The sequence below is a fragment of the Microtus oregoni genome, unplaced genomic scaffold (genome assembly GCF_018167655.1).
Source record: "Microtus oregoni isolate MIOR12 unplaced genomic scaffold, Mior012 000066F_ref0000041, whole genome shotgun sequence".
NCBI classification, from domain to species: domain Eukaryota; kingdom Metazoa; phylum Chordata; class Mammalia; order Rodentia; family Cricetidae; genus Microtus; species Microtus oregoni.
In genome coordinates this window covers 6868821-6894396 of record NW_024543952.1, presented here as the reverse complement: position 1 = coordinate 6894396, position 25576 = coordinate 6868821, and positions in this window count along the sequence as shown.

Here is a 25576-nt window from a genome sequence, read left to right as displayed (position 1 = left end):
CTCAGGGTTCTGGGTGCTCAGTACTCAGGGTGCTGTGTGCTCAGTGCTCAGGGTGCTGGGTGCTCAGTGCTCAGGGTGCTTTGTACTCAGTACTCAGGGTTCTGTGTGCTCAGTACTCAGGGTGCTGTGTGCTCAGTGCTCAGGGTCCTGGGTGCTCAGTGCTCAGTACTCAGGGTGCTCAGTACTCAGGGTGCTGGGTGCTCAGTGCTCAGGGTGATGGGTGCTCAGTACTCAGGGTGCTGGGTGCTCAGTGCTCGGTGTGCTGGGTGCTCAGTGCTCAGGGTGCTCAGTGCTCAGGGTGCTGGGTGCTCAGTGCTCGGGGTGCTCGGTGCTCAGGGTGCTGGGTGCTCAGTCCTCAGGGTGCTCAGTGCTCAGGGTGCTGGGTGCTCAGTGCTCGGGGTGCTCGGTGCTCAGTACTCAGGGTGCTGGGTGCTCAGTACTCATGGTGCTGGGTGCTCAGTACTCAGGGGGCTGGGTGCTCAGTGCTCAGGGCGCTGGGTGCTCAGTGCTCGGGGTGCTGGGTGCTCAGTGCTCAGGGTGCTGGGTGGTCAGTGCTCAGTGCTCAGGGTGCTGGGTGCTCAGTGCTCAGTGCTCAGGGTGCTGGGTGCTCAGTACTCAGGGTGCTGGGTGCTCAGTACTCTGGGTGTTGGGTGCTCAGTACTCAGGGTGCTGGGTGCTCAGTGCTCGCGGTGCTCGGTGCTCAGTACTCAAGGTGCTGGGTGCTCAGTGCTCAGGGTGGGGGTGCTCTGTCCTCGGGGTGCTCCGTGCTCAGTGCTCAGGGGGCTGGGTGCTCAGTACTCAGTGTGCTCGGTGCTCAGTACTCAGGGTTCTCAGCGCTCAGGGTGCTGGGTGCTCAGTACTCAGGGTGCTCAGTGCTCAGTACTCGGGGTGCTGGGTGCTCAGTACTCAGGGCGCTCAGTGCTCAGTACTCGGGGTGCTGGGTGCTCAGTGCTCAGTGTGCTCAGTGCTCAGTGCTCGGGGTGCTGGGTGCTCAGTGCTCGGGGCGCTGGGTGCTCAGTGCTCGGGGTGCTGGGTACTCAGTACTCAGGGTGCTGTGTGCTCAGTGCTCAGTACTCAGCGTGCTGGGTGCTCAGTGCTCAGAGTGTTGGGTGCTCAGTACTCAGGGTGCTGGGTGCTCAGTGCTCAGTGCTCAGGGTGCTCAGTGCTCAGGGTGCTCAGTGCTCAGGGTGCTGGGTGCTCAGGGTGCTGGGTGCTCAGTGCTCGGGGTGCTGGGTGCTCAGTGCTCAGTGCTCAGGGTGCTGGGTGCTCAGTGCTGAGTGCTCAAGGTGCTGGGTGTTCAGTACTCAGGGTTCTCGGTGCTCAGTGCTCAGGGTGCTGGGTGCTCAGTACTCAGGGTGCTGGGTGCTCAGTGCTCGGGGTGCTGGGTGCTCAGTGCTCAGGGTGATCAGTGCTCAGTACTCAGGGTGCTGGGTTCTCAGTGCTCTGGGTGCTGGGTGCTCAGTCCTCAGAGTGCTCAGTACTCAGGATGCTCTGTGCTCAGTGCTCAGTACTCAGGGTGCTCAGTACTCAGGGTGCTGGGTGCTCAGTGCTCGGGGTGCTGGGTGCTCAGTACTCAGGGTGCTGGGTGCTCAGTACTCGGGGTGCTGGGTGCTCAGTACTCAGGGTGCTGGGTGCTCAGTGCTCGGGGTGCTGGGTGCTCACTGCTCAGAGTGATCTGTGCTCAGTGCTCAGAGTGCTGGGTGCTCAGTCCTCCGGGTGCTCAGTGCTCAGGGTGCTGGGTGCTCATTGCTCGGTGTGCTCGGTGCTCAGTACTCAGGCTGCTGAGTGCTCAGTACTCAGGGTGCTGGGTGCTCAGTACTCAGGTAGCTGGTTGCTCAGTACTCAGGGTGCTGGGTGCTCAGTGCTCAGGGTGCTGGGTGCTCAGTGCTCGGGGTGCTGGGTGCTCAGGGCTGTGGTGCTGGGTGCTCAGTGCTCAGTGCTCAGGGTGCTGGGTGCTCAGTGCTCAGTGCTCAGGGTGCTGGTTGCTCAGTACTCAGTGTGCTGGGTGCTCAGTACTCAGGGTGCTGGGTGCTCAGTGCTCAGGGTGCTCTGTGCTCAGTACTCAGGGTGCTGGTTGCTGAGTGCTTGGGGTGCTGCGTGCTCAGTGCTCAGGGAGCTGGGTGCTCAGTGCTCAGGGTGCTGGGTGCTCAGTACTCAGGGTGCTGGGTGCTCAGTGCTCGTTGTGCTCGGTGCTCAGTACTCAAGGTGCTGGGTGCTCAGTGCTCAGGGTGCTGGGTGCTCAGTCCTCGGGGTGCTCCGTGCTCAGTGATCAGGGTGCTGGGTGCTCAGTACTCAGGGTGCTCGGTGCTCAGTACTCAGGGTTTTCAGTGCTCAGTACTCAGGGTGCTGGGTGCTCAGTGCTCAGGGTGCTGGGTGCTCAGTACTCAGGGTGCTCAGTGCTCAGTACTCGGCGTGCTTGGTGCTCAGTACTCAGGGTGCTCAGTGCTCAGTACTCGGGGTGCTTGGTGCTCAGTGCTCAGGGTGCTCAGTGCTCAGTGCTCGGGGTGCTGGGTGCTCAGTGCTCGGGGCGCTGGGTGCTCAGTGCTCGGGGTGCTGGGTGCTCAGTACTCGGGGTGCTGGGTGCTCAGTGCTCAGGGTGCTCAGTGCTCAGTACTCAGTGCTCAGGGTGCTCAGTGCTCAGTGCTCAGGGTGCTGGGTGTTCAGTACTCAGGGTGCTGGGTGCTCAGTACTCAGGGTGCTGGGTGCTCAGTGCTCAGGGTGCTGGGAGCTCAGTAGTCTGGGTGTTGGGTGCTCAGTACTCAGGGTGCTGGGTGCTCCGTGCTCAGGGTGCTGGGTGCTCAGTGCTCAGGGTTCTGGGTGCTCAATGCTCAGGGTGCTGGGTGCTCAGTACTCAGGGTGCTGGGTGCTTAGTGCTCGAGGTGCTCGGTGCTCAGTACTCAAGGTGCTGGGTGCTCAGTGCTCAGGATGCTGGGTGCTCAGTACTCGGGGTGCTCCGTGCTCATGGTGCTGGGTGCTCAGTGCTCAGGGTGCTGGGTGCTCAGTGCTCGGGGTGCTGGGTGCTGAGTGCTCAGGGTGCTGGGTGCTCAGTGCTCGGGGTGCTCGGTGCTCAGTGCTCGGGGTGCTGGGTGCTGAGTGCTCAGGGTGCTGGGTGCTCAGTGCTCGGTGTGCTCGGTGCTCAGTGCTCAGGGTGCTCAGTGCTCAGTACACAGGGTGCTGGGTGCTCAGTGCTCGGGGTGCTGGGTGCTCAGTGCTCAGTACTCAGGGTGCTGCCTGCTCAGTGCTCAGGGTGCTGGGTGCTCAGTACTCAGCGTGCTGGGTGCTCAGTACTCAGGGTGCTGGGTGCTCAGTGCTCAGGGTGCTGGGTGCTCAGTGCACAGGGTGCTGGGTGCTCAGTGATCGGGGTGCTGGGTGCTCATTACTCAGGGTGCTCAGTGCTCGGTTAGCTCGGTGCTCAGTACTCAGGGTGCTGGGTGCTCAGTACTCAGTGCTCGGTGTCCTGGGTGCTCCGTGCTCGGGGTGCTGGGTGCTCAGTGCTCTGGGTGCTGGGTGCTCAGTACTCAGGGTGCTGGGTGCTCAGTACTCAGGGTGCTGGGTGCTCAGTGCTCAGGGTGCTGTGTGCTCATTACTCAGGGTGCTGGGTGCTCAGTACTCAGGGTGCTCGGTGCTCAGTACTCAGGGTGCTGGGTCCTCAGTGCTCAGGGTGCTGGGTACTCAGTACTCAGTGTGCTGGGTGCTCAGTACTCAGGGTGCTGGGTGCTCAGTGCTCGGGGTGCTGGGTGCTCAGTGCTCAGGGTGATCGGTGCTCAGTACTCAGGGTGCTGGGTGCTCAGTGCTCAGGGAGCTGGGTGCTCAGTCCTCAGGGTGCTCAGTGCTCAGGGTGCTGGGTGCTCAGTACTCATGGTGCTGGGTGCTCAGTACTCAGGGGGCTGGGTGCTCAGTGCTCAGTGTGCTGGGTGCTCAGTGCTCAGGGCGCTGGGTGCTCAGTGCTTGGGGTGCTGGGTGCTCAGTGCTCGGGGTGCTGGGTGGTCAGTGCTCAGTGCTCAAGGTGCTGGGTGCTCAGTGCTCAGTGCTCAGGGTGCTGGGTGCTCAGTACTCAGGGTGCTGGGTGCTCAGTACTCAGGGTGCTGGGTGCTCAGTTCTCAGGGTGCTGGGTGATCAGTACTCTGGGTGTTGGGTGCGCAGTACTCAGGGTGCTCAGTGCTCAGTACTCGGGGTGCTGGGTGCTCAGTGCTCAGTGTGCTCAGTGCTCAGTGCTCAGGGTGCTGGGTGCTCAGTGCTCGGGGCGCTGGGTGCTCAGTGCTCAGGGTGCTGGGTGCTCAGTACTCAGGGTGCTGTGTGCTCAGTGCTCAGTACTCAGCGTGCTGGGTGCTCAGTGCTCAGAGTGTTGGGTGCTCAGTACTCAGGGTGCTGGGTGCTCAGTGCTCAGTGCTCAGGGTGCTCAGTGCTCAGGGTGCTCAGTGCTCAGGGTGCTGGGTGCTCAGGGTGCTGGGTGCTCATTGCTCGGGGTGCTGGGTGCTCAGTTCTCAGTGCTCAGGGTGCTGGGTGCTCAGTGCTCAGTGCTCAGGGTGCTGGGTGTTCAGTACTCAGGGTGCTCGGTGCTCAGTGCTCAGGGTGCTAGGTGCTCAGTACTCAGGGTGCTGGGTGCTCAGTGCTAGGGGTGCTGGGTGCTCAGTACTCAGGGTGCTGGGTGCTCAGTACTCAGGGTGCTGGGTGCTCAGTGCTCAGGGTGCTGGGTGTTCAGTACTCAGGGTGCTCGGTGCTCAGTACTCAGGGGGCTCGGTGCTCAGTACTCAGGTTGCTGGGTGCTCAGTACTCAGGGTGCTGGGTGCTCAGTACTCAGGGTGCTGGGTGCTCAGTGCTCAGGGTGATGGGTGCTCAGTACTCAGGGTGCTGGGTGCTCAGTGCTCGGTGTGCTGGGTGCTCAGTGCTCAGGGTGCTCAGTGCTCAGGGTGCTGGGTGCTCAGTGCTCGGGGTGCTCGGTGCTCAGGGTGCTGGGTGCTCAGTCCTCAGGGTGCTCAGTGCTCAGGGTGCTGGGTGCTCAGTGCTCGGGGTGCTCGGTGCTCAGTACTCAGGGTGCTGGGTGCTCAGTACTCATGGTGCTGGGTGCTCAGTACTCAGGGGGCTGGGTGCTCAGTGCTCAGGGCGCTGGGTGCTCAGTGCTCGGGGTGCTGGGTGCTCAGTGCTCAGGGTGCTGGGTGGTCAGTGCTCAGTGCTCAGGGTGCTGGGTGCTCAGTGCTCAGTGCTCAGGGTGCTGGGTGCTCAGTACTCAGGGTGCTGGGTGCTCAGTACTCTGGGTGTTGGGTGCTCAGTACTCAGGGTGCTGGGTGCTCAGTGCTCGCGGTGCTCGGTGCTCAGTACTCAAGGTGCTGGGTGCTCAGTGCTCAGGGTGGGGGTGCTCTGTCCTCGGGGTGCTCCGTGCTCAGTGCTCAGGGGGCTGGGTGCTCAGTACTCAGTGTGCTCGGTGCTCAGTACTCAGGGTTCTCAGCGCTCAGGGTGCTGGGTGCTCAGTACTCAGGGTGCTCAGTGCTCAGTACTCGGGGTGCTGGGTGCTCAGTACTCAGGGCGCTCAGTGCTCAGTACTCGGGGTGCTGGGTGCTCAGTGCTCAGTGTGCTCAGTGCTCAGTGCTCGGGGTGCTGGGTGCTCAGTGCTCGGGGCGCTGGGTGCTCAGTGCTCGGGGTGCTGGGTACTCAGTACTCAGGGTGCTGTGTGCTCAGTGCTCAGTACTCAGCGTGCTGGGTGCTCAGTGCTCAGAGTGTTGGGTGCTCAGTACTCAGGGTGCTGGGTGCTCAGTGCTCAGTGCTCAGGGTGCTCAGTGCTCAGGGTGCTCAGTGCTCAGGGTGCTGGGTGCTCAGGGTGCTGGGTGCTCAGTGCTCGGGGTGCTGGGTGCTCAGTGCTCAGTGCTCAGGGTGCTGGGTGCTCAGTGCTGAGTGCTCAAGGTGCTGGGTGTTCAGTACTCAGGGTTCTCGGTGCTCAGTGCTCAGGGTGCTGGGTGCTCAGTACTCAGGGTGCTGGGTGCTCAGTGCTCGGGGTGCTGGGTGCTCAGTGCTCAGGGTGATCAGTGCTCAGTACTCAGGGTGCTGGGTTCTCAGTGCTCTGGGTGCTGGGTGCTCAGTCCTCAGAGTGCTCAGTACTCAGGATGCTCTGTGCTCAGTGCTCAGTACTCAGGGTGCTCAGTACTCAGGGTGCTGGGTGCTCAGTGCTCGGGGTGCTGGGTGCTCAGTACTCAGGGTGCTGGGTGCTCAGTACTCGGGGTGCTGGGTGCTCAGTACTCAGGGTGCTGGGTGCTCAGTGCTCGGGGTGCTGGGTGCTCACTGCTCAGAGTGATCTGTGCTCAGTGCTCAGAGTGCTGGGTGCTCAGTCCTCCGGGTGCTCAGTGCTCAGGGTGCTGGGTGCTCATTGCTCGGTGTGCTCGGTGCTCAGTACTCAGGCTGCTGAGTGCTCAGTACTCAGGGTGCTGGGTGCTCAGTACTCAGGTAGCTGGTTGCTCAGTACTCAGGGTGCTGGGTGCTCAGTGCTCAGGGTGCTGGGTGCTCAGTGCTCGGGGTGCTGGGTGCTCAGGGCTGTGGTGCTGGGTGCTCAGTGCTCAGTGCTCAGGGTGCTGGGTGCTCAGTGCTCAGTGCTCAGGGTGCTGGTTGCTCAGTACTCAGTGTGCTGGGTGCTCAGTACTCAGGGTGCTGGGTGCTCAGTGCTCAGGGTGCTCTGTGCTCAGTACTCAGGGTGCTGGTTGCTGAGTGCTTGGGGTGCTGCGTGCTCAGTGCTCAGGGAGCTGGGTGCTCAGTGCTCAGGGTGCTGGGTGCTCAGTACTCAGGGTGCTGGGTGCTCAGTGCTCGTTGTGCTCGGTGCTCAGTACTCAAGGTGCTGGGTGCTCAGTGCTCAGGGTGCTGGGTGCTCAGTCCTCGGGGTGCTCCGTGCTCAGTGATCAGGGTGCTGGGTGCTCAGTACTCAGGGTGCTCGGTGCTCAGTACTCAGGGTTTTCAGTGCTCAGTACTCAGGGTGCTGGGTGCTCAGTGCTCAGGGTGCTGGGTGCTCAGTACTCAGGGTGCTCAGTGCTCAGTACTCGGCGTGCTTGGTGCTCAGTACTCAGGGTGCTCAGTGCTCAGTACTCGGGGTGCTTGGTGCTCAGTGCTCAGGGTGCTCAGTGCTCAGTGCTCGGGGTGCTGGGTGCTCAGTGCTCGGGGCGCTGGGTGCTCAGTGCTCGGGGTGCTGGGTGCTCAGTACTCGGGGTGCTGGGTGCTCAGTGCTCAGGGTGCTCAGTGCTCAGTACTCAGTGCTCAGGGTGCTCAGTGCTCAGTGCTCAGGGTGCTGGGTGTTCAGTACTCAGGGTGCTGGGTGCTCAGTACTCAGGGTGCTGGGTGCTCAGTGCTCAGGGTGCTGGGAGCTCAGTAGTCTGGGTGTTGGGTGCTCAGTACTCAGGGTGCTGGGTGCTCCGTGCTCAGGGTGCTGGGTGCTCAGTGCTCAGGGTTCTGGGTGCTCAATGCTCAGGGTGCTGGGTGCTCAGTACTCAGGGTGCTGGGTGCTTAGTGCTCGAGGTGCTCGGTGCTCAGTACTCAAGGTGCTGGGTGCTCAGTGCTCAGGATGCTGGGTGCTCAGTACTCGGGGTGCTCCGTGCTCATGGTGCTGGGTGCTCAGTGCTCAGGGTGCTGGGTGCTCAGTGCTCGGGGTGCTGGGTGCTGAGTGCTCAGGGTGCTGGGTGCTCAGTGCTCGGGGTGCTCGGTGCTCAGTGCTCGGGGTGCTGGGTGCTGAGTGCTCAGGGTGCTGGGTGCTCAGTGCTCGGTGTGCTCGGTGCTCAGTGCTCAGGGTGCTCAGTGCTCAGTACACAGGGTGCTGGGTGCTCAGTGCTCGGGGTGCTGGGTGCTCAGTGCTCAGTACTCAGGGTGCTGCCTGCTCAGTGCTCAGGGTGCTGGGTGCTCAGTACTCAGCGTGCTGGGTGCTCAGTACTCAGGGTGCTGGGTGCTCAGTGCTCAGGGTGCTGGGTGCTCAGTGCACAGGGTGCTGGGTGCTCAGTGATCGGGGTGCTGGGTGCTCATTACTCAGGGTGCTCAGTGCTCGGTTAGCTCGGTGCTCAGTACTCAGGGTGCTGGGTGCTCAGTACTCAGTGCTCGGTGTCCTGGGTGCTCCGTGCTCGGGGTGCTGGGTGCTCAGTGCTCTGGGTGCTGGGTGCTCAGTACTCAGGGTGCTGGGTGCTCAGTACTCAGGGTGCTGGGTGCTCAGTGCTCAGGGTGCTGTGTGCTCATTACTCAGGGTGCTGGGTGCTCAGTACTCAGGGTGCTCGGTGCTCAGTACTCAGGGTGCTGGGTCCTCAGTGCTCAGGGTGCTGGGTACTCAGTTCTCAGTGTGCTGGGTGCTCAGTACTCAGGGTGCTGGGTGCTCAGTGCTCGGGGTGCTGGGTGCTCAGTGCTCAGGGTGATCGGTGCTCAGTACTCAGGGTGCTGGGTGCTCAGTGCTCAGGGAGCTGGGTGCTCAGTCCTCAGGGTGCTCAGTGCTCAGGGTGCTGGGTGCTCAGTACTCATGGTGCTGGGTGCTCAGTACTCAGGGGGCTGGGTGCTCAGTGCTCAGTGTGCTGGGTGCTCAGTGCTCAGGGCGCTGGGTGCTCAGTGCTTGGGGTGCTGGGTGCTCAGTGCTCGGGGTGCTGGGTGGTCAGTGCTCAGTGCTCAAGGTGCTGGGTGCTCAGTGCTCAGTGCTCAGGGTGCTGGGTGCTCAGTACTCAGGGTGCTGGGTGCTCAGTACTCAGGGTGCTGGGTGCTCAGTTCTCAGGGTGCTGGGTGATCAGTACTCTGGGTGTTGGGTGCGCAGTACTCAGGGTGCTCAGTGCTCAGTACTCGGGGTGCTGGGTGCTCAGTGCTCAGTGTGCTCAGTGCTCAGTGCTCAGGGTGCTGGGTGCTCAGTGCTCGGGGCGCTGGGTGCTCAGTGCTCAGGGTGCTGGGTGCTCAGTACTCAGGGTGCTGTGTGCTCAGTGCTCAGTACTCAGCGTGCTGGGTGCTCAGTGCTCAGAGTGTTGGGTGCTCAGTACTCAGGGTGCTGGGTGCTCAGTGCTCAGTGCTCAGGGTGCTCAGTGCTCAGGGTGCTCAGTGCTCAGGGTGCTGGGTGCTCAGGGTGCTGGGTGCTCATTGCTCGGGGTGCTGGGTGCTCAGTTCTCAGTGCTCAGGGTGCTGGGTGCTCAGTGCTCAGTGCTCAGGGTGCTGGGTGTTCAGTACTCAGGGTGCTCGGTGCTCAGTGCTCAGGGTGCTAGGTGCTCAGTACTCAGGGTGCTGGGTGCTCAGTGCTAGGGGTGCTGGGTGCTCAGTACTCAGGGTGCTGGGTGCTCAGTACTCAGGGTGCTGGGTGCTCAGTGCTCAGGGTGCTGGGTGTTCAGTACTCAGGGTGCTCGGTGCTCAGTACTCAGGGGGCTCGGTGCTCAGTACTCAGGTTGCTGGGTGCTCAGTACTCAGGGTGCTGGGTGCTCAGTACTCAGGGTGCTGGGTGCTCAGTGCTCAGGGTGCTGGGTGCTCATTGCTCTGGGTGCTGGGTGCTCAGTGCTCAGGGTGCTGGGTGCTCAGTGCTCAGGGTGCTGGGTGCTCAGTGATCGGGGTGATGGGTGCTGAGTGCTCAGGGTGCTGAGTGCTCAGTGCTCGGGGTGCTCGGTGCTCAGTGCTCAGGGTCCTGGGTGCTCAGTACTCAGGGTGCTAGGTGCTTAGTTATCAGGGTGCTCAGTGCTCAGTACACAGGGTGCTGGGTGCTCAGTGCTCCGGGTGCTGGGTGCTCAGTGCTCAGTACTCAGGGTGCTGGGTGCTCAGTGCTCAGGGTGCTGAGTGCTCAGTACTCAGCGTGCTGGGTGCTCAGTACTCAGGGTGCTGGGTGTTCAGTGCTCAGGGTGCTGGGTGCTCAGTGCTCAGGGTGCTGGGTGCTCAGTACTCAGTGTTCGGGGTACTGGGTGCTCCGTGCTCGGGGTGATCTGTTCTCAGTACTCAGGGTGCTGGGTGCTCAGTGCTCGGGGTGCTGGGTGCTCAGTACTCGGGGTGCTCAGTACTCAGGGTACTGGGTGCTCAGTACTCAGGGTGCTGGGTGCTCAGAGCTCGGGGTGCTCGGTGCTCAGTACTCGGGGTGCTGGGTGCTCAGTGCTCAGGGTGCTGGGTGCTCAGTGCTCGGGGTGCTGGGTGCTCAGTGCTGAGGGTGCTGGCTGCTCAGTGCTCAGGGTGCTGGGTGCTCAGTACTCAGGGTGCTAGGTGCTCAGTACTCAGGGTGCTCAGTGCTTAGTACTCAGCTTGCTGGGTGCTGAGTGCTCAGGGTCCTCGGTGCTCAGTACTCAGGGTGTTCAGTGCTCAGTACTCAGCGTGCTTTGTGCTCAGTGCTCAGGGTGCTGGGTGCTCAGTACTCAGGGTGCTGGGTGCTCAGTGCTCGGGGTGCTCGGTGATCAGTACTCAGGGTGCTGGGTGCTCAGTGCTCAGGGTGCTGAGTACTCAGTACTCAGGGTGCTGGGTGCTCAGTGCTCAGGGTGCTGGGTGCTCAGTGCTCAGGGTGCTGGGTGCTCAGTGCTCGGGGTGCTGGGTGCTCAGTGCTCGGGGTGCTGGGTGCTCAGTGCTCAGGGTGCTGGGTGCTCAGTACTCAGGGTGCTGGGTGCTCAGTGCTCAGTGCTCAGGGTGCTCAGTGCTCAGGGTGCTCAGTGCTCAGGGTGCTGGGTGCTCAGGGTGCTGGGTGCTCAGTGCTCGGGGTGCTGGGTGCTCAGTTCTCAGTGCTCAGGGTGCTGGGTGCTCAGTGCTCAGTGCTCAGGGTGCTGGGTGTTCAGTACTCAGGGTGCTCGGTGCTCAGTGCTCAGGGTGCTAGGTGCTCAGTACTCAGGGTGCTGGGTGCTCAGTGCTAGGGGTGCTGGGTGCTCAGTACTCAGGGTGCTGGGTGCTCAGTACTCAGGGTGCTGGGTGCTCAGTGCTCAGGGTGCTGGGTGCTCAGTACTCAGGGTGCTCGGTGCTCAGTACTCAGGGTGCTCGGTGCTCAGTACTCAGCGTGCTGGGTGCTCAGTACTCAGGGTGCTGGGTGCTCAGTACTCAGGGTGCTGGGTGCACAGTGCTCAGGGTGCTGGGTGCTCAGTGCTCTGGGTGCTGGGTGCTCAGTGCTCAGGGTGCTGGGTGCTCAGTGCTCAGGGTGCTGGGTGCTCACTGATCGGGGTGATGGGTGCTGAGTGCTCAGGGTGCTGAGTGCTCAGTGCTCGGGGTGCTCGGTGCTCAGTGCTCAGGGTCCTGGGTGCTCAGTACTCAGGGTGCTAGGTGCTTAGTAATCAGGGTGCTCAGTGCTCAGTACACAGGGTGCTGGGTGCTCAGTGCTCGGGGTGCTGGGTGCTCAGTGCTCAGTACTCAGGGTGCTGGGTGCTCAGTGCTCAGGGTGCTGAGTGCTCAGTACTCAGCGTGCTGGGTGCTCAGTACTCAGGGTGCTGGGTGTTCAGTGCTCAGGGTGCTGGGTGCTCAGTGCTCAGGGTGCTGGGTGCTCAGTGCTCGGGGAGCTCGGTGCTCAGTACTCAGGGTGCTGGGTGCTCAGGACTCAGTGCTCGGGGTACTGGGTGCTCCGTGCTCGGGGTGATCTGTTCTCAGTACTCAGGGTGCTGGGTGCTCAGTGCTCGGGGTGCTGGGTGCTCAGTACTCGGGGTGCTCAGTACTCAGGGTACTGGGTGCTCAGTACTCAGGGTGCTGGGTGCTCAGAGCTCGGGGTGCTCGGTGCTCAGTACTCGGGGTGCTGGGTGCTCAGTGCTCAGGGTGCTGGGTGCTCAGTGCTCGGGGTGCTGGGTGCTCAGTGCTGAGGGTGCTGGCTGCTCAGTGCTCAGGGTGCTGGGTGCTCAGTACTCAGGGTGCTAGGTGCTCAGTACTCAGGGTGCTCAGTGCTTAGTACTCAGCGTGCTGGGTGCTGAGTGCTCAGGGTCCTCGGTGCTAAGTACTCAGGGTGTTCAGAGCTCAGTACTCAGCGTGCTTTGTGCTCAGTGCTCAGGGTGCTGGGTGCTCAGTACTCAGGGTGCTGAGTACTCAGTACTCAGGGAGCTGGGTGCTCAGTGCTCAGGGTGCTGGGTGCTCAGTGCTCAGGGTGCTGGGTGCTCAGTGCTCGGGGTGCTGGGTGCTCAGTGCTCGGGGTGCTGGGTGCTCAGTGCTCAGGGTGCTGGGTGCTCAGTACTCAGGGTGCTGGGTGCTCATTACTCAGGGTGCTGGGTGCTCAGTGCTCAGGGTGCTGGGTGCTCAGTCCTCAGGGTGCTGGGTGCTCACTACTCAGGGTGTTCGGTGCTTAGTACTCAGGGTGCTCAGTGCTCAGTACTCAGGGTGCTGGTTGCTCAGTGCTCGGGTGCTCGGTGCTCAGTACTCAGGGTGCTGGGTGCTCAGTACTCAGGGTGCTGGGTGCTCCGTACTCAGGGTGCTGGGTGCTCAGTACTCAGGGTGCTGGGTGCTCAGTACTCAGGGTGCTGGGTGCTCAGTGCTCAGGGTGCTGGGTGCTCAGTACTCAGGGTGCTGGGAGCTCAGTACTCAGGGTGCTCGGTGCTCAGTACTCAGGGTGCTGGGTGCTCAGTGCTCAGGGTGCTTTGTACTCAGTACTCAGGGTTCTGGGTGCTCAGTACTCAGGGTGCTGGGTGCTCAGTGCTCAGGGTGCTGGGTGCTCAGTGCTCAGGGTGCTGTGTGCTCAGTACTCAGGGTGCTGGGTGCTCAGTGCTCAGGGTGATCAGTGCTCACTACTCAGGGTGCTCAGTACTCAGGGTGCTGTGTGCTCACTGCTCAGGGTGCTGGGTGCTCAGTACTCAGGGTGCTCAGTGCTCAGGGTGCTGGGTGCTCAGGGTGCTGGGTGCTCAGTGGTCGGGGTGCTGGGTGCTCAGTGCTCAGTGCTCAGGGTGCTGGGTGCTCAGTGCTCAGGGTGCTGTGTGCTCAGTGCTCAGTACTCAGCGTGCTGGGTGCTCATTGCTCAGAGTGTTGGGTGCTCAGTACTCAGGGTGCTGGGTGCTCAGTGCTCAGTGCTCAGGGTGCTCAGTGCTCAGGGTGCTCAGTGCTCAGGGTGCTGGGTGCTCAGGGTGCTGGGTGCTCAGTGCTCGGGGTGCTGGGTGCTCAGTGCTCAGTGCTCAGGGTGCTGGGTGCTCAGTGCTCAGTGCTCAGGGTGCTGGGTGTTCAGTACTCAGGGTGCTCGGTGCTCAGTGCTCAGGGTGCTAGGTGCTCAGTACTCAGGGTGCTGGGAGCTCAGTGCTCGGGGTGCTGGGTGCTCAGTACTCAGGGTGCTGGGTGCTCAGTGCTCAGGGTGCTGGGTGCTCAGTACTCAGGGTGCTGGGTGCTCAGTACTCAGGGTGCTCCGTGCTCAGTACTCAGGGTGCTGGGTGCTCAGTGCTCAGGGTGCTTTGTACTCAGTACTCAGGGTTCTGGGTGCTCAGTACTCAGGGTGCTGGGTGCTCAATGCTCAGGGTGCTGGGTGCTCAGTGCTCAGGGTGCTGGGTGCTCAGTACTCAGGGTGCTGGGTGCTCAGTGCTCAGGGTGATCGGTGCTCAGTACTCAGGGTGCTCAGTACTCAGGGTGCTGGGTGCTCAGTACTCAGGGTGCTGGGTGCTCAGTGCTCAGGGTGCTGGGTGCTCAGTGCTCTGGGTGCTGGGTGCTCAGTGCTCAGGGTTCTGGGTGCTCAGTGCTCAGGGTGCTGGGTGCTCAGTGCTCAGGGTGCTGGGTGCTCAGTGCTCAGGGTGCTGGGTGCTCAGTGCTCGGGGAGCTCGGTGCTCAGTACTCAGGGTGCTGGGTGCTCAGTACTCAGTGCTCGGGGTCCTGGGTGCTCCGTGCTCGGGGTGCTGGGTGCTCAGTACTCAGGGTGCTGGGTGCTCATTCTCGGGGTGCTGGGTGCTCAGTGCTCGGTGTGCTGGGTGCTCAGTGCTCAGGGTGCTGGGGGCTCAGTACTCAGGGTGCTGGGTGCTCAGTACTCAGGGTGCTCGGTTCTCAGTACTCAGGGTGCTGGGTGCTCATTCTCGGGGTGCTGTGTGCTCAGTGCTCGGGTTGCTGGGTGCTCAGTACTCAGGGTGCTGGGGGCTCAGTACTCAGGGTGCTGGGTGCTCAGTACACAGGGTGATCTCTTCTCAGTACTCAGGGTGCTGGGTGCTCAGTGCTCGGGGTGCTGGGTGCTCAGTACTCGGGGTGCTCAGTACTCAGGGTGCTGAGTACTCAGTACTCAGGGTGCTGGGTGCTCAGTGCTCAGGGTGCTGGGTGCTCAGTGCTCAGGGTGCTGGGTGCTCAGTGCTCGGGGTGCTGGGTGCTCAGTGCTCGGGGTGCTGGGTGCTCAGTGCTCAGGGTGCTGGGTGCTCAGTACTCAGGGTGCTGGGTGCTCAGTGCTCAGTGCTCAGGGTGCTCAGTGCTCAGGGTGCTCAGTGCTCAGGGTGCTGGGTGCTCAGGGTGCTGGGTGCTCAGTGCTCGGGGTGCTGGGTGCTCAGTTCTCAGTGCTCAGGGTGCTGGGTGCTCAGTGCTCAGTGCTCAGGGTGCTGGGTGTTCAGTACTCAGGGTGCTCGGTGCTCAGTGCTCAGGGTGCTAGGTGCTCAGTACTCAGGGTGCTGGGTGCTCAGTGCTAGGGGTGCTGGGTGCTCAGTACTCAGGGTGCTGGGTGCTCAGTACTCAGGGTGCTGGGTGCTCAGTGCTCAGGGTGCTAGGTGCTCAGTACTCAGTGTGCTCGGTGCTCAGTACTCAGGGTGCTCGGTGCTCAGTACTCAGGGTGCTGGGTGCTCAGTACTCAGGGTGCTGGGTGCTCAGTACTCAGGGTGCTGGGTGCACAGTGCTCAGGGTGCTGGGTGCTCAGTGCTCTGGGTGCTGGGTGCTCAGTGCTCAGGGTGCTGGGTGCTCAGTGCTCAGGGTGCTGGGTGCTCAGTGATCGGGGTGATGGGTGCTGAGTGCTCAGGGTGCTGAGTGCTCAGTGCTCGGGGTGCTCGGTGCTCAGTGCTCAGGGTCCTGGGTGCTCAGTACTCAGGGTGCTAGGTGCTTAGTAATCAGGGTGCTCAGTGCTCAGTACACAGGGTGCTGGGTGCTCAGTGCTCGGGGTGCTGGGTGCTCAGTGCTCAGTACTCAGGGTGCTGGGTGCTCAGTGCTCAGGGTGCTGAGTGCTCAGTACTCAGCGTGCTGGGTGCTCAGTACTCAGGGTGCTGGGTGCTCAGTGCTCAGGGTGCTGGGTGCTCAGTGCTCGGGGTGCTGGGTGCTCAGTGCTGAGGGTGCAGGCTGCTCAGTGCTCGGGGTACTGGGTGCTCCGTGCTCGGGGTGATCTGTTCTCAGTACTCAGGGTGCTGCGTGCTCAGTGCTCGGGGTGCTGGGTGCTCAGTACTCGGGGTGCTCAGTACTCAGGGTACTGGGTGCTCAGTACTCAGGGTGCTGGGTGCTCAGAGCTCGGGGTGCTCGGTGCTCAGTACTCGGGGTGCTGGGTGCTCAGTGCTCAGGGTGCTGGGTGCTCAGTGCTCGGGGTGCTGGGTGCTCAGTGCTGAGGGTGCAGGCTGCTCAGTGCTCAGGGTGCTGGGTGCTCAGTACTCAGGGTGCTAGGTGCTCAGTACTCAGGGTGCTCAGTGCTTAGTACTCAGCGTGCTGGGTGCTGAGTGCTCAGGGTCCTCGGTGCTAAGTACTCAGGGTGTTCAGAGCTCAGTACTCAGCGTGCTTTGTGCTCAGTGCTCAGGGTGCTGGGTGCTCAGTACTCAGGGTGCTGGGTGCTCAGTGCTCGGGGTGCTCGGTGATCAGTACTCAGGGTGCTGGGTGCTCAGTGCTCAGGGTGCTGAGTACTCAGTACTCAGGGTGCTGGGTGCTCAGTGCTCAGGGTGCTGGGTGCTCAGTGCTCAGGGTGCTGGGTGCTCAGTGCTCGGGGTGCTGGGTGCTCAGTGCTCGGGGTGCTGGGTGCTCAGTGCTCAGGGTGCTGGGTGCTCAGTACTCAGGGTGCTGGGTGCTCATTACTCAGGGTGCTGGGTGCTCAGTGCTCAGGGTGCTGGGTGCTCAGTCCTCAGGGTGCTGGGTGCTCACTACTCAGGGTGTTCGGTGCTTAGTACTCAGGGTGCTCAGTGCTCAGTACTCAGGGTGCTGGTTGCTCAGTGCTCGGCTGCTCGGTGCTCAGTACTCAGGGTGCTGGGTGCTCAGTACTCAGGGTGCTGGGTGCTCCGTACTCAGGGTGCTGGGTGCTCAGTACTCAGGGTGCTGGGTGCTCAGTACTCAGGGTGCTGGGTGCTCAGTGCTCAGGGTGCTGGGTGCTCAGTACTCAGGGTGCTGGGTGCTCAGTACTCAGGGTGCTCGGTGCTCAGTACTCAGGGTGCTGGGTGCTCAGTGCTCAGGGTGCTTTGTACTCAGTACTCAGGGTTCTGGGTGCTCAGTACTCAGGGTGCTGGGTGCTCAGTGCTCAGGGTGCTGGGTGCTCAGTGCTCAGGGTGCTGTGTGCTCAGTACTCAGGGTGCTGGGTGCTCAGTGCTCAGGGTGATCAGTGCTCACTACTCAGGGTGCTCAGTACTCAGGGTGCTGTGTGCTCAGTGCTCAGGGTGCTGGGTGCTCAGTACTCAGGGTGCTCAGTGCTCAGGGTGCTGGGTGCTCAGGGTGCTGGGTGCTCAGTGGTCGGGGTGCTGGGTGCTCAGTGCTCAGTGCTCAGGGTGCTGGGTGCTCAGTGCTCAGGGTGCTGTGTGCTCAGTGCTCAGTACTCAGCGTGCTGGGTGCTCATTGCTCAGAGTGTTGGGTGCTCAGTACTCAGGGTGCTGGGTGCTCAGTGCTCAGTGCTCAGGGTGCTCAGTGCTCAGGGTGCTCAGTGCTCAGGGTGCTGGGTGCTCAGGGTGCTGGGTGCTCAGTGCTCGGGGTGCTGGGTGCTCAGTGCTCAGTGCTCAGGGTGCTGGGTGCTCAGTGCTCAGTGCTCAGGGTGCTGGGTGTTCAGTACTCAGGGTGCTCGGTGCTCAGTGCTCAGGGTGCTAGGTGCTCAGTACTCAGGGTGCTGGGAGCTCAGTGCTCGGGGTGCTGGGTGCTCAGTACTCAGGGTGCTGGGTGCTCAGTGCTCAGGGTGCTGGGTGCTCAGTACTCAGGGTGCTGGGTGCTCAGTACTCAGGGTGCTCCGTGCTCAGTACTCAGGGTGCTGGGTGCTCAGTGCTCAGGGTGCTTTGTACTCAGTACTCAGGGTTCTGGGTGCTCAGTACTCAGGGTGCTGGGTGCTCAATGCTCAGGGTGCTGGGTGCTCAGTGCTCAGGGTGCTGGGTGCTCAGTACTCAGGGTGCTGGGTGCTCAGTGCTCAGGGTGATCGGTGCTCAGTACTCAGGGTGCTCAGTACTCAGGGTGCTGGGTGCTCAGTACTCAGGGTGCTGGGTGCTCAGTGCTCAGGGTGCTGGGTGCTCAGTGCTCTGGGTGCTGGGTGCTCAGTGCTCAGGGTTCTGGGTGCTCAGTGCTCAGGGTGCTGGGTGCTCAGTGCTCAGGGTGCTGGGTGCTCAGTGCTCAGGGTGCTGGGTGCTCAGTGCTCGGGGAGCTCGGTGCTCAGTACTCAGGGTGCTGGGTGCTCAGTACTCAGTGCTCGGGGTCCTGGGTGCTCCGTGCTCGGGGTGCTGGGTGCTCAGTACTCAGGGTGCTGGGTGCTCATTCTCGGGGTGCTGGGTGCTCAGTGCTCGGTGTGCTGGGTGCTCAGTGCTCAGGGTGCTGGGGGCTCAGTACTCAGGGTGCTGGGTGCTCAGTACTCAGGGTGCTCGGTTCTCAGTACTCAGGGTGCTGGGTGCTCATTCTCGGGGTGCTGGGTGCTCAGTGCTCGGGTTGCTGGGTGCTCAGTACTCAGGGTGCTGGGGGCTCAGTACTCAGGGTGCTGGGTGCTCAGTACACAGGGTGATCTCTTCTCAGTACTCAGGGTGCTGGGTGCTCAGTGCTCGGGGTGCTGGGTGCTCAGTACTCGGGGTGCTCAGTACTCAGGGTACTGGGTGCTCAGTACTCAGGGTGCTGGGTGCTCAGTGCTCGGGGTGCTCGGTGCTCAGTACTTGGGGTGCTGGGTGCTCAGTACTCGGGGTGCTGGGTGCTCAGTGCTCAGGGTGCTGGGTGCTCAGTGCTCGGGGTGCTGGGTGCTCAGTGCTGAGGGTGCTGGCTGCTCAGTGCTCAGGGTGCTGGGTGCTCAGTACTCAGGGTGCTAGGTGCTCAGTACTCAGGGTGCTCAGTGCTCAGTACTCAGCGTGCTGGGTGCTCAGTGCTCAGAGTCCTCGGTGCTCAGTACTCAGGGTGCTCAGTGCTCAGTACTCAGCGTGCTTTGTGCTCAGTGCTCAGGGTGCTGGGTGCTCAGTACTCAGGGTGCTGGGTGCTCAGTACTCAGGGTGCTGGGTGCTCAGTACTCAGGGTGCTGGGTGCTCAGTGCTCGGGGTGCTCGGTGATCAGTACTCAGGGTGCTGGGTGCTCAGTGCTCAGGGTGCTGAGTACTCAGTACTCAGGGTGCTGGGTGCTCAGTGCTCAGGGTGCTGGGTGCTCAGTGCTCAGGGTGCTGGGTGGTCAGTGCTCAGTGCTCAAGGTGCTGGGCGCTCAGTGCTCAGTGCTCAGGGTGCTGGGTGCTCAGTACTCAGGGTGCTGGGTGCTCAGTACTCAGGGTGCTGGGTGCTCAGTTCTCAGGGTGCTGGGTGATCAGTACTCTGGGTGTTGGGTGCGCAGTACTCAGGGTGCTCAGTGCTCAGTACTCAGGGTGCTGGGTGCTCATTGCTCAGTGTGCTCAGTGCTCAGTGCTCAGGGTGCTGGGTGCTCAGTGCTCGGGGCGCTGGGTGCTCAGTGCTCGGGGTGCTGGGTGCTCAGTACTCAGGGTGCTGTGTGCTCAGTGCTCAGTACTCAGCGTGCTGGGTGCTCAGTGCTCAGAGTGTTGGGTGCTCAGTACTCAGGGTGCTGGGTGCTCAGTGCTCAGTGCTCAGGGTGCTCAGTGCTCAGGGTGCTCAGTACTCAGGGTGCTGGGTGCTCAGGGTGCTGGGTGCTCAGTGCTCGGGGTGCTGGGTGCTCAGTTCTCAGTGCTCAGGGTGCTGGGTGCTCAGTGCTCAGTGCTCAGGGTGCTGGGTGTTCAGTACTCAGGGTGCTCGGTGCTCAGTGCTCAGGGTGCTAGGTGCTCAGTACTCAGGGTGCTGGGTGCTCAGTGCTCGGGGTGCTGGGTGCTCAGTACTCAGGGTGCTGGGTGCTCAGTACTCAGGGTGCTGGGTGCTCAGTGCTCAGGGTGCTGGGTGCTCAGTACTCAGGGTGCTCGGTGCTCAGTACTCAGGGTGCTCGGTGCTCAGTACTCAGGGTGCTGGGTGCTCAGTACTCAGGGTGCTGGGTGCTCAGTACTCAGGGTGCTGGGTGCTCAGTGATCAGGGTGCTGGGTGCTCAGTGCTCTGGTTGCTGGGTGCTCAGTGCTCAGGGTGCTGGGTGCTCAGTGCTCAGGGTGCTGGGTGCTCAGTGATCGGGGTGATGGGTGCTGAGTGCTCAGGGTGCTGAGTGCTCAGTGCTCGGGGTGCTCGGTGCTCAGTGCTCAGGGTCCTGGGTGCTCAGTACTCAGGGTGCTAGGTGCTTAGTAATCAGGGTGCTCAGTTCACAGTACACAGGGTGCTGGGTGCTCAGTGCTCGGGGTGCTGGGTGCTCAGTGCTCAGTACTCAGGGTGCTGGGTGCTCAGTGCTCAGGGTGCTGAGTGCTCAGTACTCAGCGTGCTGGGTGCTCAGTACTCAGGGTGCTGGATGTTCAGTGCTCAGGGTGCTGGGTGCTCAGTGCTCAGGGTGCTGGGTGCTCAGTGCTCGGAGAGCTCGGTGCTCAGTACTCAGGGTGCTGGGTGCTCAGTACTCAGTCCTCGGGGTACTGGGTGCTCCGTGCTCGGGGTGATCTGTTCTCAGTACTCAGGGTGCTGGGTGCTCAGAGCTCGGGGTGCTCGGTGCTCAGTACTCGGGGTGCTGGGTGCTCAGTGCTCAGGGTGCTGGGTGCTCAGTGCTCGGGGTGCTGGGTGCTCAGTGCTCAGGGTGCTGGCTGCTCAGTGCTCAGGGTGCTGGGTGCTCAGTACTCAGGGTGCTAGGTGCTCAGTACTCAGGGTGCTCAGTGCTTAGTACTCAGCGTGCTGGGTGCTGAGTGCTCAGGGTCCTCGGTGCTCAGTACTCAGGGTGTTCAGTGCTCAGTACTCAGCGTGCTTTGTGCTCAGTGCTCAGGGTGCTGGGTGCTCAGTACTCAGGGTGCTGGGTGCTCAGTGCTCGGGGTGCTCGGTGATCAGTACTCAGGGTGCTGGGTGCTCAGTGCTCAGGGTGCTGAGTACTCAGTACTCAGGGTGCTGGGTGCTCAGTGCTCAGGGTGCTGGGTGCTCAGTGCTCAGGGTGCTGGGTGCTCAGTGCTCGGGGTGCTGGGTGCTCAGTGCTCGGGGTGCTGGGTGCTCAGTGCTCAGGGTGCTGGGTGCTCAGTACTCAGGGTGCTGGGTGCTCATTACTCAGGGTGCTGGGTGCTCAGTGCTCAGGGTGCTGGGTGCTCAGTCCTCAGGGTGCTGGGTGCTCAGTACTCAGGGTGTTCGGTGCTTAGTACTCAGGGTGCTCAGTGCTCAGTACTCAGGGTGCTGGTTGCTCAGTGCTCGGGGTGCTCGGTGCTCAGTACTCAGGGTGCTGGGTGCTCAGTACTCAGGGTGCTGGGTGCTGCGTACTCAGGGTGCTGGGTGCTCAGTACTCAGGGTGCTGGGTGCTCAGTGCTCAGGGTGCTTTGTACTCAGTACTCAGGGTTCTGGGTGCTCAGTACTCAGGGTGCTGGGTGCTCAGTGCTCAGGGTGATCTGTTCTCAGTACTCAGGGTGCTGGGTGCTCAGTGCTCGGGGTGCTGGGTGCTCAGTACTCGGGGTGCTCAGTACTCAGGGTACTGGGTGCTCAGTACTCAGGGTGCTGGGTGCTCAGTGCTCGGGGTGCTCGGTGCTCAGTACTCGGGGTGCTGGGTGCTCAGTACTCGGGGTGCTGGTTGCTCAGTGCTCAGGGTGCTGGGTGCTCAGTGCTCGGGGTGCTGGGTGCTCAGTGCTGAGGGTGCTGGCTGCTCAGTGCTCAGGGTGCTGGGTGCTCAGTACTCAGGGTGCTAGGTGCTCAGAACTCAGGGTGCTCAGTGCTCAGTACTCAGCGTGCTGGGCGCTCAGTGCTCAGGGTCCTCGGTGCTCAGTACTCAGGGTGCTCAGTGCTCAGTACTCAGCGTGCTTTGTGCTCAGTGCTCAGGGTGCTGGGTGCTCAGTACTCAGGGTGCTGGGTGCTCAGTACTCAGGGTGCTGGGTGCTCAGTACTCAGGGTGCTGGGTGCTCAGTGCTCGGGGTGCTCGGTGATCAGTATTCAGGGTACTGGGTGCTCAGTGCTCAGGGTGCTGAGTACTCAGTACTCAGGGTGCAGGGTGCTCAGTGCTCAGGGTGCTGGGTGCTCAGTGCTCAGGGTGCTGGGTGGTCAGTGCTCAGTGCTCAAGGTGCTGGGTGCTCAGTGCTCAGTGCTCAGGGTGCTGGGTGCTCAGTACTCAGGGTGCTGGGTGCTCAGTACTCAGGGTGCTGGGTGCTCAGTTCTCAGGGTGCTGGGTGAACAGTACTCTGGGTGTTGGGTGCGCAGTACTCAGGGTGCTCAGTGCTCAGTACTCGGGGTGCTGGGTGCTCAGTGCTCAGTGTGCTCAGTGCTCAGTGCTCAGGGTGCTGGGTGCTCAGTGCTCGGGGCGCTGGGTGCTCAGTGCTCGGGGTGCTGGGTGCTCAGTACTCAGGGTGCTGTGTGCTCAGTGCTCAGTACTCAGCGTGCTGGGTGCTCAGTACTCAGAGTGTTGGGTGCTCAGTACTCAGGGTGCTTGGTGCTCAGTGCTCAGTGCTCAGGGTGCTCAGTGCTCAGGGTGCTCAGTGCTCAGGGTGCTGGGTGCTCAGGGTGCTGGGTGCTCAGTGCTCGGGGTGCTGGGTGCTCAGTTCTCAGTGCTCAGGGTGCTGGGTGCTCAGTGCTCAGTGCTCAGGGTGCTGGGTGTTCAGTACTCAGGGTGCTCGGTGCTCAGTGCTCAGGGTGCTAGGTGCTCAGTACTCAGGGTGCTGGGTGCTCAGTACTCAGGGTGCTGGGTGCTCAGTGCTCAGGGTGCTGAGTGCTCAGTACTCAGCGTGCTGGGTGCTCAGTACTCAGGGTGCTGGGTGTTCAGTGCTCAGGGTGCTGGGTGCTCAGTGCTCAGGGTCCTGGGTGCTCAGTGCTCGGGGAGCTCGGTGCTCAGTACTCAGGGTGCTGGGTGCTCAGTACTCAGTGCTCGGGGTACTGGGTGCTCCGTGCTCGGGGTGATCTGTTCTCAGTACTCAGGGTGCTGGGTGCTCAGTGCTCGGGGTGCTGGGTGCTCAGTACTCGGGGTGCTCAGTACTCAGGGTACTGGGTGCTCAGTACTCAGGGTGCTGGGTGCTCAGAGCTCGGGGTGCTCGGTGCTCAATACTCGGGGTGCTGGGTGCTCAGTGCTCAGGGTGCTGGGTGCTCAGTGCTCGGGGTGCTGGGTGCTCAGTGCTGAGGGTGCTGGCTGCTCAGTGCTCAGGGTGCTGGGTGCTCAGTACTCAGGGTGCTAGGTGCTCAGTACTCAGGTTGCTCAGTGCTTAGTACTCAGCGTGCTGGGTGCTGAGTGCTCAGGGTCCTCGGTGCTAAGTACTCAGGGTGTTCAGTGCTCAGTACTCAGCGTGCTTTGTGCTCAGTGCTCAGGGTGCTGTGTGCTCAGTACTCAGGGTGCTGGGTGCTCAGTGCTCGGGGTGCTCGGTGATCAGTACTCAGGGTGCTGGGTGCTCAGTGCTCAGGGTGCTGAGTACTCAGTACTCAGGGTGCTGGGTGCTCAGTGCTCAGGGTGCTGGGTGCTCAGTGCTCAGGGTGCTGGGTGCTCAGTGCTCGGGGTGCTGGGTGCTCAGTGCTCGGGGTGCTGGGTGCTCAGTGCTCAGGGTGCTGGGTGCTCAGTACTCAGGGTGCTGGTTGCTCATTACTCAGGGTGCTGGGTGCTCAGTGCTCAGGGTGCTGGGTGCTCAGTCCTCAGGGTGCTGGGTGCTCACTACTCAGGGTGTTCGGTGCTTAGTACTCAGGGTGCTCAGTGCTCAGTACTCAGGGTGCTGGTTGCTCAGTGCTCGGGTGCTCGGTGCTCAGTACTCAGGGTGCTGGGTGCTCAGTACTCAGGGTGCTGGGTGCTCCGTACTCAGGGTGCTGGGTGCTCAGTACTCAGGGTGCTGGGTGCTCAGTACTCAGGGTGCTGGGTGCTCAGTGCTCAGGGTGCTGGGTGCTCAGTGCTCAGGGTGCTGGGTGCTCAGTACTCAGGGTGCTGGGTGCTCAGTGCTCAGGGTGATCAGTGCTCAGTACTCAGGGTGCTCAGTACTCAGGGTGCTGTGTGCTCAGTCCTCAGGGTGCTGGGTGCTCAGTGCTCAGTACTCAGGGTGCTGGGTGCTCAGTGCTCAGGGTGCTGGGTGCTCAGTGCTCAGGGTGCTGTGTGCTCAGTACTCAGGGTGCTGGGTGCTCAGTGCTCAGGGTGATCAGTGCTCAGTACTCAGGGTGCTCAGTACTCAGGGTGCTGTGTGCTCAGTGCTCAGGGTGCTGGGTGCTCAGTACTCAGGGTGCTCAGTGCTCAGGGTGCTGGGTGCTCAGGGTGCTGGGTGCTCAGTGCTCGGGGTGCTGGGTGCTCAGTGCTCAGTGCTCAGGGTGCTGGGTGCTCAGTGCTCAGGGTGCTGTTTGCTCAGTGCTCAGTACTCAGCGTGCTGGGTGCTCATTGCTCAGAGTGTTGGGTGCTCAGTACTCAGGGTGCTGGGTGCTCAGTGCTCAGTGCTCAGGGTGCTCAGTGCTCAGGGTGCTCAGTGCTCAGGGTGCTGGGTGCTCAGGGTGCTGGGTGCTCAGTGCTCGGGGTGCTGGGTGCTCAGTGCTCAGTGCTCAGGGTGCTGGGTGCTCAGTGCTCAGTGCTCAGGGTGCTGGGTGTTCAGTACTCAGGGTGCTCGGTGCTCAGTGCTCAGGGTGCTAGGTGCTCACTACTCAGGGTGCTGGGTGCTCAGTGCTCGGGGTGCTGGGTGCTCAGTGCTCAGGGTGATCAGTGCTCAGTACTCAGGGTGCTGGGTGCTCAGTACTCAGGGTGCTGGGTGCTCAGTGCTCAGGGTGTTGGGTGCTCAGTACTCAGGGTGCTGGGTGCTCAGTACTCAGGGTGCTCCGTGCTCAGTACTCAGGGTGCTGGGTGCTCAGTGCTCAGGGTGCTTTGTACTCAGTACTCAGGGTTCTGGGTGCTCAGTACTCAGGGTGCTGGGTGCTCAATGCTCAGGGTGCTGGGTGCTCAGTGCTCAGGGTGCTGGGTGCTCAGTACTCAGGGTGGTGGGTGCTCAGTGCTCAGGGTGATCGGTGCTCAGTACTCAGGGTGCTCAGTACTCAGGGTGCTGGGTGCTCAGTACTCAGGGTGCTGGGTGCTCATTGCTCAGGGTGCTGGGTGCTCAGTGCTCTGGGTGCTGGGTGCTCAGTGCTCAGGGTGCTGGGTGCTCAGTGCTCAGGCTGCTGGGTGCTCAGTGCTCAGGGTGCTGGGTGCTCAGTGCTCAGGGTGCTGGGTGCTCAGTGCTCGGGGAGCTCGGTGCTCAGTACTCAGGGTGCTGGGTGCTCAGTACTCAGTGCTCGGGGTCCTGGGTGCTCCGTGCTCGGGGTGCTGGGTGCTCAGTACTCAGGGTGCTGGGTGCTCATTCTCGGGGTGCTGGGTGCTCAGTGCTCGGTGTGCTGGGTGCTCAGTGCTCAGGGTGCTGGGGGCTCAGTACTCAGGGTGCTGGGTGCTCAGTACTCAGGGTGCTCGGTTCTCAGTACTCAGGGTGCTGGGTGCTCATTCTCGGGGTGCTGGGTGCTCAGTGCTCGGGTTGCTGGGTGCTCAGTACTCAGGGTGCTGGGGGCTCAGTACTCAGGGTGCTGGGTGCTCAGTACTCAGGGTGATCTGTTCTCAGTACTCAGGGTGCTGGGTGCTCAGTGCTCGGGGTGCTGGGTGCTCAGTACTCGGGGTGCTCAGTACTCAGGGTACTGGGTGCTCAGTACTCAGGGTGCTGGGTGCTCAGTGCTCGGGGTGCTCGGTGCTCAGTACTCGGGGTGCTGGGTGCTCAGTACTCGGGGTGCTGGGTGCTCAGTGCTCAGGGTGCTGGGTGCTCAGTGCTCGGGGTGCTGGGTGCTCAGTGCTGAGGGTGCTGGCTGCTCAGTGCTCAGGGTGCTGGGTGCTCAGTGCTCAGGGTGCTGGGTGCTCAGTGCTCAGGGTGCTGGGTGCTCAGTGCTCAGGGTGCTGGGTGGTCAGTGCTCAGTGCTCAAGGTGCTGGGTGCTCAGTGCTCAGTGCTCAGGGTGCTGGGTGCTCAGTACTCAGGGTGCTGGGTGCTCAGTACTCAGGGTGCTGGGTGCTCAGTTCTCAGGGTGCTGGGTGATCAGTACTCTGGGTGTGGGGTGCGCAGTACTCAGGGTGCTCAGTGCTCAGTACTCGGGGTGCTGGGTGCTCAGTGCTCAGTGTGCTCAGTGCTCAGTGCTCAGGGTGCTGGGTGCTCAGTGCTCGGGGCGCTGGGTGCTCAGTGCTCGGGGTGCTGGGTGCTCAGTACTCAGGGTGCTGTGTGCTCAGTGCTCAGTACTCAGCGTGCTGGGTGCTCAGTGCTCAGAGTGTTGGGTGCTCAGTACTCAGGGTGCTGGGTGCTCAGTGCTCAGTGCTCAGGGTGCTCAGTGCTCAGGGTGCTCAGTGCTCAGGGTGCTGGGTGCTCAGGGTGCTGGGTGCTCAGTGCTC